This window comes from Schistocerca piceifrons, chromosome 1 (genome assembly GCF_021461385.2).
Source record: "Schistocerca piceifrons isolate TAMUIC-IGC-003096 chromosome 1, iqSchPice1.1, whole genome shotgun sequence".
NCBI lineage: Eukaryota > Metazoa > Arthropoda > Insecta > Orthoptera > Acrididae > Schistocerca > Schistocerca piceifrons.
In genome coordinates this window covers 196,350,267-196,365,147 of record NC_060138.1, presented here as the reverse complement: position 1 = coordinate 196,365,147, position 14,881 = coordinate 196,350,267, and the positions used below count along the sequence as shown (strand labels likewise).

The 14,881-nt window shown below is 44.6% G+C and overlaps 1 non-coding gene across 1 annotated transcript; it reads right to left on the bottom strand.

Moving 5' to 3' along the window:
- Window positions 1-551: 551 nt before the first annotated feature.
- On the bottom strand, window positions 552-625 carry Trnan-guu. Its single transcript has one exon. It is a non-coding gene; the product is annotated as a tRNA-Asn (tRNA).
- Between the last annotated feature and the right edge of the window lie 14,256 nt (window positions 626-14,881).

Genomic DNA, 14,881 nt, shown 5'->3' with positions numbered 1-14,881 from the left:
GAATGGGGTGCCATTCTCCAAGAAACCTTTCAGCACCTGACTGAACGTATGCTTACGAGAGTGCAAGCTGTCATCAAGGCTAAGGGGTGGGCCAACACCATATTGAATTCCAGCATCACCGATGGAGGGCCCCACGAACTTGTAATTCATTTTTAGCCAGGTGTCCGGATCCTTTTGATCACGTCGTGTATGTAGCCGTATAGATCATGCGGATAAAAAGAGACAAATAATAACTGTCGTGTACGGTGCATGCGTTATTCATCCCACGCTTCCTTCGGAAGTGGAACAGAAACAAATGTTAGTACGGGTATATGATACAATGAAACGTACTCTCTCCCGCACAACTCACAATACATATATGTAAGTTGAAGTAACCATCGGTATATTACATTTCACTTTAGTCGTAGTATCAGTAAAACCTGATAGACAACGATGATTTCTCCAGCCCCTTACGCGTTACATTATCGTGCTTTGTCACCATTTTGGTAATCTACTTTTCTGGCTTTTGATTGAACACTCCCCGGCATCCGTTAACGTATTAATAAAATTTCCGCCCCCGGGTGGGCTCGAACCACCAACCTTTCGGTTAACAGCCGAACGCGCTAGCCGATTGCGCCACGGAGGCCGCTAGGGTTTGTTCCTCCTCAGAGTGTTTCCTCCGTACCCATTCTCTTTGGGTAACTCACTGACCCGGATGCCTCCCTGTTTGAGTCCCTGGCCGCGGAGAGGGGGAAGGTGGTAGCGTAGCTAGGTAGAGCGGTCGGGAGGGGCAGGGAAGGGGTCTCGCTGGGAGACCACGTAGAGCCGTGGGGTTAGTGACGGTGAAATATGTGAAAGAATGTCACTTGCTAATCCATGCACGCTTCACGCGTAAACATTTTTTCTTAATTGAAGCACAAATTAGAGAATGTGAAATTCAGAGTGGATTTTGTTATGTGAGATCATCTTTGAAAAATCTGTCTATTCTTAAAGAACACACAAAAAATAAGCAATGGATATGCAAAAGAGCTACAGAACTCATCTACCTGAAAAAAATTCTGTTAGATTTTTAAACAAATGAAGCTGAATGGTAAACAATTAAAAACATTACTGCCATGAGAACTGTATAAAGATAACGAGAGCATAACTGAGACACGAATACTATTTTTGGTCCACTTCCCTACAACGTCGTTGTCTTTCACCATTACCAGTCCAAATTTATTTTAGTGAAGCTTTGTTTGCTGAGGTCTAGGTTGTGCAGGCTGCAAGATGCAGAAGGTACTGAATGTATTATATGAAACTTGTAGAGGAGTACACAGTTTGTGGTCTGGAAGTAAAACTCAGAAAATCCAAAAATGTTTACTACAAAGTGAACAGATATTAAAAAAATATGTGTTTCATAAAGTACGACAAGCAAAAGCCAAAGCAAGGCAGATAATCTGTAGCTTGGGAAATGCTGTGCGGAGTAAGACGAAGATCCATATGTCCAAGCCATTTGTGGCGAGTCAGTACAAAAATTTAAATCAAGTACAAGCAGTGTACAGTACGACTTTTGGAGACAACAATGAGGGATGATTTTACTAAATAAAATTAGGACGGCTGAAATTTGAAGAAGGGCTGCTGGAATTAGGCGGAGGATGAGTAACTCATCGGAAGTGATATTTTCACAAATGAATCCCTTTAAATACAAAGAAACCAGGTAGACGAAAGAAAGATGAATTGAGGGAATAAAATTCGTTATGGCAAGGAGCTTTTTTTTCTACAGGGGGGAGGGGGGGGGGAAGAGGGGTGCAGCAGTTGCCCTCCCCAGCTCAACGTACGCCCTTGACCATGAGAGCCAGCTGACATGCGTACATAATACTATTCTTAATACTTGTTCAACTATGCATTTTATTGGTGTATCGCCCGTTGGCTTTTGTCTCGGAATCTTGGACTGATGTACCGGGTGATCAAAAAGTCAACATAAATTTGAAAACTGAATAAATCACGGAATAATGTAGATAGAGGGGTTGGAATGACATGGGGTTTTATTAGAACCAAAAAAATACAAACGTTAAAAAAATGTCCGACAGATCTGATCAGAATAGCAATAATTAGCATAACAAAGTAAGACAAAGCAAAGATGATCTTCTTTACAGGAAATGCTCAATATGTCCACCATCATTCCTCAACAATAGCTGTAGTCGAATACTCAATGTCCACCATCATTCCTCAACAATAGCTGTAGTCGAATGCTCAAAATGTCCACCATCATTCCTCAACAATAGCTGTAGTCGAGGAATAATGTGAACACCACTGTAAAGCATGTCCGGAGTTATGGTGAGGCATTGGTGTCGGATGTTGTCTTTCAGCATCCCTAGAGATGTCGGTCGATCACGATACACTTGCGACTTCAGGTAACCCCAATGCCAATAATCGCACTGACTAGGTCTGGGGACCTGGGAGGCCAAGCATGACGAAAGTGGCGGCTGAGCACACAATCATCACCAAACGACGCGCGCAAGAGATCTTTCACGCGTCTAGTAATACTTTTTTTTGTTCTAATAAAACCCCATGTCATTCCAAGCATGTTTGTCAATTTTTACCTCTTTATCTACATTATTCCCTTTTTTATGAAGTTTTCGAATTTATACTGACTTTTTGATCACCCGGTATATTTAATTTGTTTATTATTTTTTTTTCTTTTTTTGCGTTTTGCTGGACGGGTTGCTGGCATTGTCAAAGACTGGAGTCGAGCCCGCGGCTGGAGATTATAGTCAGAATAAATAAATGAATAAAATAACGCACCATGAAGGAATTATCCGAATAGGACGGAAATCGGTAGATGTGATATACATGTACAGACAAACAAATGATAACAGTTTCAGAATAATTGGATGTATTATTCAAGAGAAGGAGCTTCACAAATTTAGCGAGTCAATAACGTGTACTTCGACCTCTGGCCCTTATGCAAGCAATTATTCGGCTTGGGTTGTGCAAAATTCCTCCCAATTGGCGCTTTAGATCGTCAAAATGCCGAAATGGTTGGAGGGCCCTTCTCGTATTGCTCCAAACGTTCTCAGCTGGGGAGAAATTCGGTCATTTTGGTGGCCAAGGCAGGATTTGACAAGCACAAATACTCTTGGTGTGCTGGCGGACATTATCTTGCTGAAGATAATGGCTTGGCATGAATGACAACAAAAGGGAGCGTCGGATATTGACGACGTACGGCTGTGCTATAGGGTTGCCGCGAATGACAACCAAAGGGGTCCTGCTACCAAAAGAAATGGCACCCGACACTACCAAACCACCACTCCCGGTTGTCGGGCCGTATGGCGCGAGACAGTCAGGTTAGTATCTCACCGCGGCCCGGAGCGTCTCCAGAGGCACGTCTTCGCCTCTCATCGGGGCCCAATTCGAAGCGGGAGTCATCGCTGAAGACATAAAATCAATGAGATTCCAGGCGGAAGACGTGTATGTAGACGCCTCAGAGTGCGGTGGATACGAACCTGGAGTGATGGTCTGGGGTGCCGTTTGTTTTCACAGCAGGACCCCTTCGGTTGTCATCCGCGCCACCATTACAGCACAGCGGTACGTCGACGACATTCTAGGTCACATTACAGAATAAATAAAACGGAAACCCACTGATGATGGCACAGTGGTGCGGAAACAAGTTTGAGTACTGACAAGGGAAGCTCCCCATCGCACCCCCCGCAGATTTAGTTATAAGTTGGCACAGTGGATAGACCTTGAAAAACTGAATACAGATAAATCGAGAAAACAGGAAGAAGTTGTGTGGAACTATGAAAAAAATAAGCAAAATATACAAACTGAGTAGTCCATGTGGAAGGTAGGCAACATCAAGGACAATGTGAGCTCAGGAGCGCCGTGGTCCCGTGGTTAGCGTGAGCAGCTGCGGAATGAGAGGTCCTTAGTTCAAGTCTTCCCTCGAGTGAAAAGTTTAATATCCGTATTTTCGCAAAGTTATGATCTGTCCGTTCGTTCATTGACGTCTCTGTTCACTATAATAAGTTTAGCGTCTGTGTTTTGCGACCGCGCCGCAAAACCGTGCGATTAGTAGACGAAAGGACGTGGCTCTCCAATGGGAACCGAAAACATTTGATCGCGAGGTCATAGGTCAACCGATTCCTCCACAGGAAAACACGTCTGATATATTCTATACGACACTGGTGACGGTATGTGCGTCACATGACAGGAATATGTTGTCGACCCACCTAACTTGTACAATTGGCGAATGGGTAAAAAGATTCTTCTACCTTGCCCGATTTAGGTTTTCTTGTGGATGTGATAATCACTCCCAAAAAATTGTGTTTCGCTGTTTGTTTAGGTGTAGCGTCCCCATACTACGGCGCAGTTACCTCGTATTGGACGGACGGACGGACAGATAATAATTGTCTGAAAATAGATATTTCACTCGAGGGAAGACTTGAACCAAGGACCTCTCGTTCCGCAGCTGCTCACGCCAACCACGGGACCACGGCGCTCCGGACCTCACTCTGTCCTTGATGTTGCCTATCTTGCGTATGGCCTACTCAGTTAGTATGTTTTGCTTATTTTTTTCATAGTTCTACACAACTTCTTCCTGTTTTCTCGATTGATCTGTGTTCAGTTTTTCAAGGCCTATCCACTGTGCCGACTTATAACTGAATCTGAGGGGGGTGCGATGGGGAGGTTCCCTTGTGAGAACAAATGGTGTTTTGCGTAACTGGCGGACCTCATATCCTACAGTTTTAACAAGGTCAACACAAGGAGATGCAAATCCAAATGATGAATATTCTATGTCCAGTTTTTTTGTCCTTCATGGAAAGCCATCCTGGGCTTACATTTCAGCAAGACAATGCCCGCCTGCACACGGAGAGAGTTTCTACTGGATTCCCGTGCTCCAGCGATCTACCGACGTAGGTGACAAGGGGAGAAACATTGCGATAATGATCAGGGTAATTGATCGGTACGGCGAAAAAGCCGTATGCCTGTTGTCAACACTAAGTAAGATGGCAAAATTATTTCCCTCCTTGCCGTTCCTCACCTTCCGCCCCTTTTAGTAATCGTCGCTCAAACTTCTACACCCCATCCCCCGTTTCAAGGCCCGTTAAAAAGTAAACAGGTTATAGTGGTAAGCGCAAATTTTTAAAAATGTCAAGCGGTCGCGGTGACAAGAAACCTGGGAACCCCTGCTACAGAAAATATCTTGGATTATTTGGAACAGCGGGTGAAATTTAGCAGCCAATATGTACGAGTACATCTACATGATTACTCTGTAATTCCCAATTAAGCGCTCAGCAGCGGGTTCACCGAACAACCTTCAAGCTACTTCTCTGCCGTGCCGGAAAAACGAATACTTAAACCTTTCTGTGCGAGCTCTGATTCCTCTTATTTTATTATCATGATCATTCCTTCCCATTTACATGTTTTTATACTCTGACAAGAAAGATGATGATAAAAATTTGCCGGCCGCGGTGGCGATTCAGTCCGGAACCGCGCGACTGCTACGGTCGCAGGCTCGAATCCTGCCTCGGGCATGGGTGTGTGTGATGTCCTTAGGTTAGTTAGGTTTAAGTAGTTCTAAGTCTAGGGGACTGATGACCTCAGAAGTTAAGTCCCATAGTGCTCAGAGCCATTTGAACGATTTTTTTTTTTATATAAAAATTTCGTGAGAAGGTCTTACTGCAGCGAAAAACGCCTTTGTTTCAATGACTCTCACTCCTAATTTGTGTATCATATCAGCAGCACTCTCTCCCCTATTTCGCGGTAATACAGAACGCGCTGCACTTCTTAGAACTTTTTGGATTCCCCTCAATCTTGATGCGGATCTCACACCACGCATCATTATTCCACAAGTGGGTGGACAAGTATAGTGAAAATATTCTGTTTAACAGTCCTGCTACAGTTTGTAAGTGTTCTGTCAATAAATGGCAGTATTTGGTTTGCATTCCCCACATCATCTTCTATGTGACTGTTGCAATTTAAGTTATTCGTAATTGTAATCGCTAGGTATTTAGCTGAGTTTACAGCCTTTAGATTTGAGTGATTTATCTTGTAACCAAAATGTAGAGGTTTTTTTAGTACTGGTGAGGATAATTTCACACTTTTCATTATTTAGAGTGAATTGCCACTTTTCGCACTTTACTGATATCATGTCTAACTCTTTTGGCAATACGTTTTGATCATCTGATGACTTCACAAGACAATATATGGCAGAATCATCTGCAAACATCTAAGTGGTTTGGTCAGATTGTCTCCTAAATCGTTTATGTAAATCAGGAGCGACAGAGGACCTGTAATACTTGCATACTTCTGTTTTATTCGATGACTGTCCATCAGTTACCACAAACTCCTCGGAGTGTTGCAGCTGTAACAGATTTAATCACCAGTGAATGGCTTCCTATTGGATATGGCATACTTGAAGAAACTTGTAGATTCTCTTTTTCTTAGGACTGAGGCCATCCTCAAAGTAACAAGCCGTGTACTCGATATTACACTACTGGCCAATAAAATTGCTACACCAAGAAGAAATGCAGATGATAAACGGGTATTTATTCATTCGACAAATATATTATACTAGAACTGACATGTGATTACATTTCCACGCAATTTGGGTGCATAGATCCTGAGAAATCAGTACCCAGAACAACCACCTCTGGCCGTGATAACGGCCTTGATACGCCTGGGCGTCGAGTCATACAGAGCTTGGATGGCGTGTACAGGTACAGCTGCCCATGCAGCTTCAACACGATACCACGGTTCATCAAGAGTAGTGCCGAGCCAGTTGCTCGGCCACCATTGACTAGACGTTTTCAGTTGGTGAGAGATCTGGAGAATGTGCTGGCCAGGGCAGCAATCGAACATTTTCTATATCCAGAAAGGCCCGTACATGACCTACAACATGCGGTCGTGCATTATCCTGCAGAAATGTAGGGTTTCGCAGGGATCGAATGAAGAGTAGAGCCACGGGTCGTAACACATCTGAAATGTAACGTCCACTGTTCGAAGTGCTGTCAATGCGAACAAGAGGTGACCGAGACGTGTAATCAATGGCACCCCATACCATCACGCTGGGTGATACCCCAGTATGGCGATGATGAATACACGCTTCCAATGTGCGTTCGTCGCGATGTCGCCAAACACGGATGCGACCATCATGATCCTGTAAACAGAACTTGGATTCATCCTAAAAAAGTTTTGCCATTCGTGCACTCAGGTTCGTCGTTGGGTACACCATCACAGGGGCTCCTGCCTTGGTCTCCGAGCTGATAGTCCATGCGGCTGCAAACGTCGTCGAACTGTTCGAGTAGAGGGTTGCTGTCTTGCAAACGTTCCCATCTGTTGACTCAGGGATCGACTGCACGATCCATTACAGCCATGCGGATAAGATGCCTGTCATCTCGACTGCTAGTGACACGAGGCCGTTGGGATCCAGCACTGCGTTCCGTATTACCCTCCTGAACCCACCGATTCCAATTGGATCTCGAGCAACGGGAGCAGCAATGTCGCGATACGATAAACCGCAATCGCGATAGGCTACAATCCGACCTTTATCAGAGGCGGAAACGTGATGGTACGCATTTCTCCTCCTTACACGAGGCATCACAACAACGTTTCACCAGGCAACGCCGGTCAACTGCTGTTTATGAGAAATCGGTTGGAAACTTTGCTCATGTCAGGACGCTGTAGGTGTCGCCACCGGCGTCAACCTTGTGTGAATGCTCTGAAAAGCTAATCATTTGCATATCACAGCATCTTCGTCCTGTCGGTTAAATTTCGCGTCTGTAGCACGTTATCTTCGTGGTGTAGCAATTTTAATGGCTAGTAGTGTAGTTTGCTTTCTCCTGAGTGTGACTATGTTTTCTTCTGCTGTGTTTTTTTTTCGTCAGTTACAACATGCTGAAATTTTGCAACATCCAACAGTGTGGAAGCAAGAACAACTTGAGTCGTAGGGACGGTGCAGTGCACCACGCCGCTTGCAAATGCGCCATTTGACTACTGCCTGCGGGGCGGCGTGCTGGATTTATTGCGTGCGCCGCGGCGGTGACGTCACTCGCGAGGCTCGGCGCAGCTGAGCCGGCGACCCCCGCGACCTGCTGAATAATTCACAGCTCGTTGTGGCGGTCTAGGCGCGCTATCTGCGGCGGCACGCCGCATGTTATGTAAACGGCCCGCCGGCTCTTCCGCCGAGATACCAGCCGCCTCGCAGTAAAGCACGCCGACACTCAAGCTACTTCTTCCGGCCCCCACAGCCCGCACCACGATCGCTACGGCAGTCCGTAAGGAGGCTCCTCAGGTGTTACGCAGGGAAGTGCTCATAACGTTGCACGACTACCACGTTCCGTCAGAGAAGCGACTATCTCTCTTTGCAGATTTCTGTGCGCTGCTTTGTACTAGACACCCAGTTCGACACCGAACTCGGTCAAAACGTGGAACACCTAGGAATGCCACAACGAATCTTCTGCTGTGAAGGGGAGTGTACACTGTTTTCAAACTCCCTGGCGAATTAAAACTAGGTGCCTTGCCGGGTCTCGAACCCAAAACCTCGTTTTTCAAGATAGCCACGCGGGGTGGCGTCTTGCCGCGGGTCGCGCGGCTGCCCCCTCGGAGGTTCAAGTCGTGCCTCGCGCATAGGTGTGTTTGTAGTCCTTAGGGTAACTTAGTTTAAGTTAGGTTAAATATTGTGTAAGCGTAGGGACCGATGACCTCAGCAGTTTGGTGCCATAAATCCTTACCACACATTTCCAAAAAATTTTCATGACAGTGCTCTTACAAGTGAGATAGCTTGCATGAAGACTGGAAAAGCCAGCCGGTGTGACCGAGCGGTTCTAGGCGCTTCAGTTTGGAACCGCGCGACCGCTCCGGTCGCAGGTTCGAATCCTGCCTCGGTCATGGAGAGCGAGAAATCCGGGCTCGAGACTCAGTCCAGCAGAAATTTTCACTGTCACCAATACATTTTACACCAGAGGTCTGACCATATTCTCAATTGCCAATACATTTCTCGTATTCTTGCAGTAAAAGCTGACACACCATTTCTGTGTTACTAAACCGCTATCGTCGAACCCACTACCAGTTGAAGGTTTCAAATCCAACAGCTTCTAGGGGCAACAAAAATTTAATTTCCAGTATTCTGGGACATTATCGGAGGGAAAGTGACGGAGATGGTCAATGAGATCTTCAAAGAAGCAGAGATACCGGCCACGCTCATGGATGGGACGATCATAGTGATACCAAAACTGAAAAAAGTCCGTCGCATTGAAGACTACCGTCCCGTCACGCTCCTAAATGCCAGTTATAAGTTAATAGCCAAATGCCTTGCAAACAGCATGAAAACTGCAATGACCAAAGCGATAAGCCCGGTGCCGGGTAGGAGCATATTTAGCGCTCCCTCCACGTACAGAGACACGATAGCACACGCAGCGACCAACAGAAGTACAGCAGCCATAATATCCGTAGACTTCCACAAGGCTTTCGATAGGATCGATCACAGCTACTTGATGAAGACGCTATACCAGACTAGGCTTCGGACCACAATTCAACCACATTGTCGACAAACTACTGAAGAATGCCAAATCCAGAATAGCCATAAACGGCTGGACAACCAAATACATAGCGTTGAACAGGTCAGTGAGGCAAGGCTGCCCCTGTCAATGACCCTTTTTGCAGTAGCACTAGACCCGCTATTGAAGAAGATCGCCAATAGCATTGCAGGCTACACGGTGGAAGATAAAACAGTGGCCTGCATAGCCTACGCAGATGACATGGGAATCTTCATCAAACAACATGAAGAAATAACAACGGTAGAACAAATACTACAGACTTTCGAAGAAGCGTCAGTAGCAAAAATTAACAAGAAGAAAACAGTGCTACTGCCAATTGGGAATAAGCAAATAAATGCAGCAAATGAGTGGTATGAAGTAGTCGAAAACCATAAAGTACTCGGCATCTTCATGCAGCCTTGCCCACAGAAAATGGCTACATACAACTGGAGAAACGCACTACATATAATACGAGGCCACACGAGAATAGACTCAAACAGAAAACTAACCATCCATCAAAGAGCAGACCTCATAAATACAACGATCCTATCGAAAGCCTATTACCTGGCACAGATCCTGACCATACCCAAGGAAATAGCTAAGGCAATAACGGGAGCAGCATACTACCTCCTGTGGCGCAAAGAAATCTTCAAAGTGGCGCAGGAAACATGTGCGCTACCGGTGGAAGAAGGAGGACTCGGTCCTGTGGAAGTAAAAACGAAATGTGCAGCGCTTCTGCTAAAAAGGACAGCATCACGGCAGCAATGCTAATAAAAATGCAACCTGCATCGGAAGAACCGCCAATAGACACGAGCCACATCCCGTATAAGATTTGCCATGTAAAACAATACTACACAGACAATAGCTATGCAGTGACAACCGTGACAGATCCCAGTCACAGATCAGCGAAGAAAATATACAGGGCTCTGAGCGGAAGGCCTGCCAGAAACAAAATCGAAAACAAGTTTCCAAATTTCAATTGGGCACAAATATGGAAGAACATCACGGAAAGCACGCTACCAAAGCATGTGAAACCGAGCTGGTACCGAATAGTAAACAGGGCGGTACCAACAAACCAAAAATTAGCCCAGGTAAAGCTGAGAGAATCAGACGAATGTGAAGCATGCAACGCTGTCGACACATTAGATCACCGCTTCACATGTAAAAACGGGGTCAGCATATGGGAAATGTTCCAGAAAATGGTGGCAAAAATAAACAGAACAGACCAGCGGGCTATAACAACCACAGCCATCACTGCGCCCGACACCAAGCGATTTTCCGGGCCGAAACTAGCAACCCTGTGGATCCTCGGCATGACAGGCCACGCCATCGTGACGAAGCGGCAGACAGACCACGTCGACTTCCTGATGGACCTCTGGGAGGAACACACGGAACCCCAGCAGCACAGGCGCTACTACGATGACTTCCAGAACTTCCTCTGGATACCACTGCAGGCAGCCATCGACGACGTCTTACCCGGTGGCACGTGACCACTAGCGAGACTTCCCACAGCATCACAGAAACCTCCACAGTGCGGTGCAGTGATCAAAGTGAAAATAGTATAAAGCCAAAAAGAAAGTGAAAGTAAATGTGTTTCAAGCGATGCAGCAAGAAGAAAAGGAAAGTGTTTTGTCTGCGTATACACCCTAGGGCAGGGCTTAACAACTGGCCGGTTTTGAGCGCGAGTACTCGCGTCTGCTCAGGCACGTGCTAGGGAGCAGGTGCAAGGTCGTGGAGTAAGGAGGGAGGGGAGGGAGGGGAAATGCGCGCGCACGTTTGAATGTGATCTCGCGTTCTTAGCAGATTTAACTAGCCATCTGAATGCTTTGAACATTTTACTACAAGGTATAGATCTGCTAATTACTCATTTCATAGATCGAATACGAGCTTTTAAAATGAAATTGACACTTTGGATGAGTCAGCTGGAAACAGGAAACCTACCTCATTTTCCTAAATTATCATCCATGCAAGATGTTCACAAAGACTGTGAACGTTATTCACATAGTTTAGTTGATCAGCGCTTTCAAGATCTGACAGCACTAGACAGTGATTTTGATCTGTTCTCTTCATATTCAGCGAATATTTAAGAGATTCGTCCTGAGCTGCAGCAAGAAATTATTGACCTGCAGTGTGACAGAGAATACAGAGACAAATTTCAGAACAAGAAAAACATTTTGGAATTCTACAGACACTTCCCTCAGGATAGATTTCCTCGTTTGCACAAACTGGCGGCTACAGTAATATCAATGTTCGGTTCCACGTATGTTTGTGAACAACTGTTCTCTGCAATGAAATGTAACAAGACGTGCCTGAGAAACGCATTGTCTGATCGAAATTTAAACTGCACGCTGCGCCTAAAATGCACAAGAACAATTACTCCGAACATTGACGCAATTGTAAAGGGCAAAAAGTACAAGATAACCGAGAATCCCACACTTCAGTGACACCTTTTATTGTGTAACAGTTCACAAATTAATGCGAATGTAGAGGCATACACTATGCTAATAAAATTATGTGGCATGTATACAGTCTCCTTTATTTGTTTCATTTGTCGCAGTAATAATTCGTGAGGGATATCCCTGCAGGTGGCCGCGGATTTAAATTGACTGGCGGCAGCTGTTGTGTTCCCCACGTGACTTTCCCCACTCTCCGCTCTGGTCCGGTAGTGGGGGTAGCGTGCTCGCGCTGCTCCTTGCTCGCGCCTTGCTGCTAACAGCTTGCTCCGCGAGCACGTGTTGTGAAGCCCTGCCCTAGGGTTTAGTGCTCAGTAAAACAACCTCAAACACACCACGGAAATAACAGGTACAGATTAAAGTCTTCTCCTTTAAAAAAAAAAAAAAATCCCCTCCTACGTGCCATAAAGTTATATGTTCTAAAAAACACTTTCGCTCATCTCTACTTTCACCTTTCGTCCTTCAACTGTCAGATCTTCTTCCATGTAAATAATATGTGATTTATGCTTAAAGGCCGAACTTAAACCTTACCTCATTTTGTTTCTACCATGTTTTCATACCGTAAATGCAAATGTGTAACTCAAATAGATATAATGTAATGTTCAAAAATGGTTCAAATGGCTCTGAGCACTATGGGACTTAACTTCTGAGATCATCAGTCCCCTAGAACTTGGAACTACTTAAACCTAACTAACCTAAGGACATCACGCACATCCATACCCGAGGCAGGATTCGAACCTGCGACCGTAGTGGTCGCGCGGTTCCAGACTGTAGCGCCTAGAACCGCTCTGCCACCACGGCCGGCTATAATGTAATGTGATTAGCATGTAAATAACCTAGGCTCATTTTAGAATGTAACTTTGCAAGTGAACTAAAACTATGACAACAGAGAAATGCCAGTCGCGTCATTATTGCCACAACAAACTTGGACAAAACTAAATAGCAACGAAAACGGAACACAAGGATTACGCTCAGTAACGAATATAGGAAAAACATAACGATATGCTTAAAAACGAAAAGACTGAAATGAGACTTAGCAAATGGACATCGTGTCCTACCTACTTAAAAATAAAAGAAAACAAATACCATATTAAGAATAACACAAAGCAATATGAAATCTTGTAAATCATAATTTTGGTAACGAAAAAAAAACACGCAAGTCACCGAAGTGCTGTCTTTTTAGACTTGCAATACAGCGGCCGCACACCCCGAAGGGGATATCCAGTTCAATGAATGCCATACCATCATTGTATTTTTAGCAGGTGCGTTCGGCTTTTATTTACAGAGTATCTTCAGTCGAATTTCTTGAAATAGGGATACTTAATATGTGTGTATATTTTGACTTTTTTAGGTTAAAACAGTGTTTCTTTATAAAGTTCGCGTGCAGTTTTCTTGTGGTGCTTCTGACTTTTGTTTTATATATTCTGCAAATCATGGCTTGTTCCTTGGTCGTTAGCGAGCGCTGAGACAGAAAGAAACTTGGTTATACATTCACTCTTGGCAATTTTTTACCTAGAACCTTTCAACTGAAACAGATCTGCAGTTAAACGCTGTGCACAGAGTTTATGGACATTCATTTCTTTCCCGTGTGTGTGTGTGTGTGTGTGTGTGTGTGTGTGTTGTACGGAGAGAGATAGAGATAGAGATAGAGAGAGAGAGAGAGAGAGAGAGAGCGAGAGAGAGAGAGAGAGACACGTAAGACTGAGGGGGAGGGCAGGGAGAAAAATGAGTTTGATGGGGAAGGGAGATTCAGGGGGGGGGGGGGGGGGAGAATGTTACTCGCAGACAGTACTTACCGCGACAGCGGTGCTGCTTCGGGGTTTAAGCGTCCGATGCCAAGTAATTTAAATTAGACTTATTTATGGAAGGGGAGGAAACAGAGAAAGAACAAAGCTAGCAGCGTTGGTTACGGCATTTTACTCGCATTCGAGATGAACCTGTTACACATCCCCGTCCAGCCCTACACATCTACGTTTATTTGGTTTCCTTAAATAGCTTAACGCGAGTGCTGTGACAGTTCCTCTGAAAATGATGAGTCCGTTTCCTTCTGCACCACTGCCCTGTGCGAGATTTAGCTCTACTGGAAGATCCAGTTTGCAGACAATGCGGATTAAGGACTGGCGGTTTAAAAGATAGACGGGACAAGGACATGAAAAAGACAGAGAGAAGAAACTTCAATCTTTAGGTGCGTATTTTTTTAATATATTGTGCACAAAATTGGCACACTGAAACTAATACTCTTACAAGCAAAACATAGGCTGTTAGTTTGGGAAGATATCATAAGACAAATGTCGCAAAACAACCTCGACCTTTCAATGCGTCGCATTGCGTACTTTCCTACAGCAGGCACTGTCATGGCTGCAAAGCGCGTAGCTAGCGGAATTCGTGCCTATTTCCCAATTTGTTGGAACGTAATAGATTGGAGAGAGGACAAGAATTGTGAAGTCCATACCGCTTACTGCAAGGAAATCCAATGGTATGTGCATCTTTGCACATGTGGAGTACAATCAGAAATTGAAATATTTTTCGAAAAATTAAATGCAATTTTTCATTTTTCTTTCTGATGTCAGTGACTCATAAACTCACGTACAAAAATGCGCAACAGAAAAAAGAGCTAAATAAAAAATAACACATTGCAATAAAGAATTGTATGCTTTGCGTTTCCTACGCATACTACTTAAAATTTAAAACTTAGAATGAACCGATGTTTACGCTTGTTAGTGTAGTTACTTACAGTGCTTAATTTCTAAAAACTATGGTGGCGGATCGCATACTTTTCAACTATACAACCCCCGCCCTTCCAGCCATAAATTTGTGTTAAGACTTACGATGAGAAATCATTTTTCATAAAATACGGCTCTGAGATTCAGGTTTCTAGAACCTGATTTCTTATAATGAAAACAGTAAGACCACGAGATTTAATAAAAA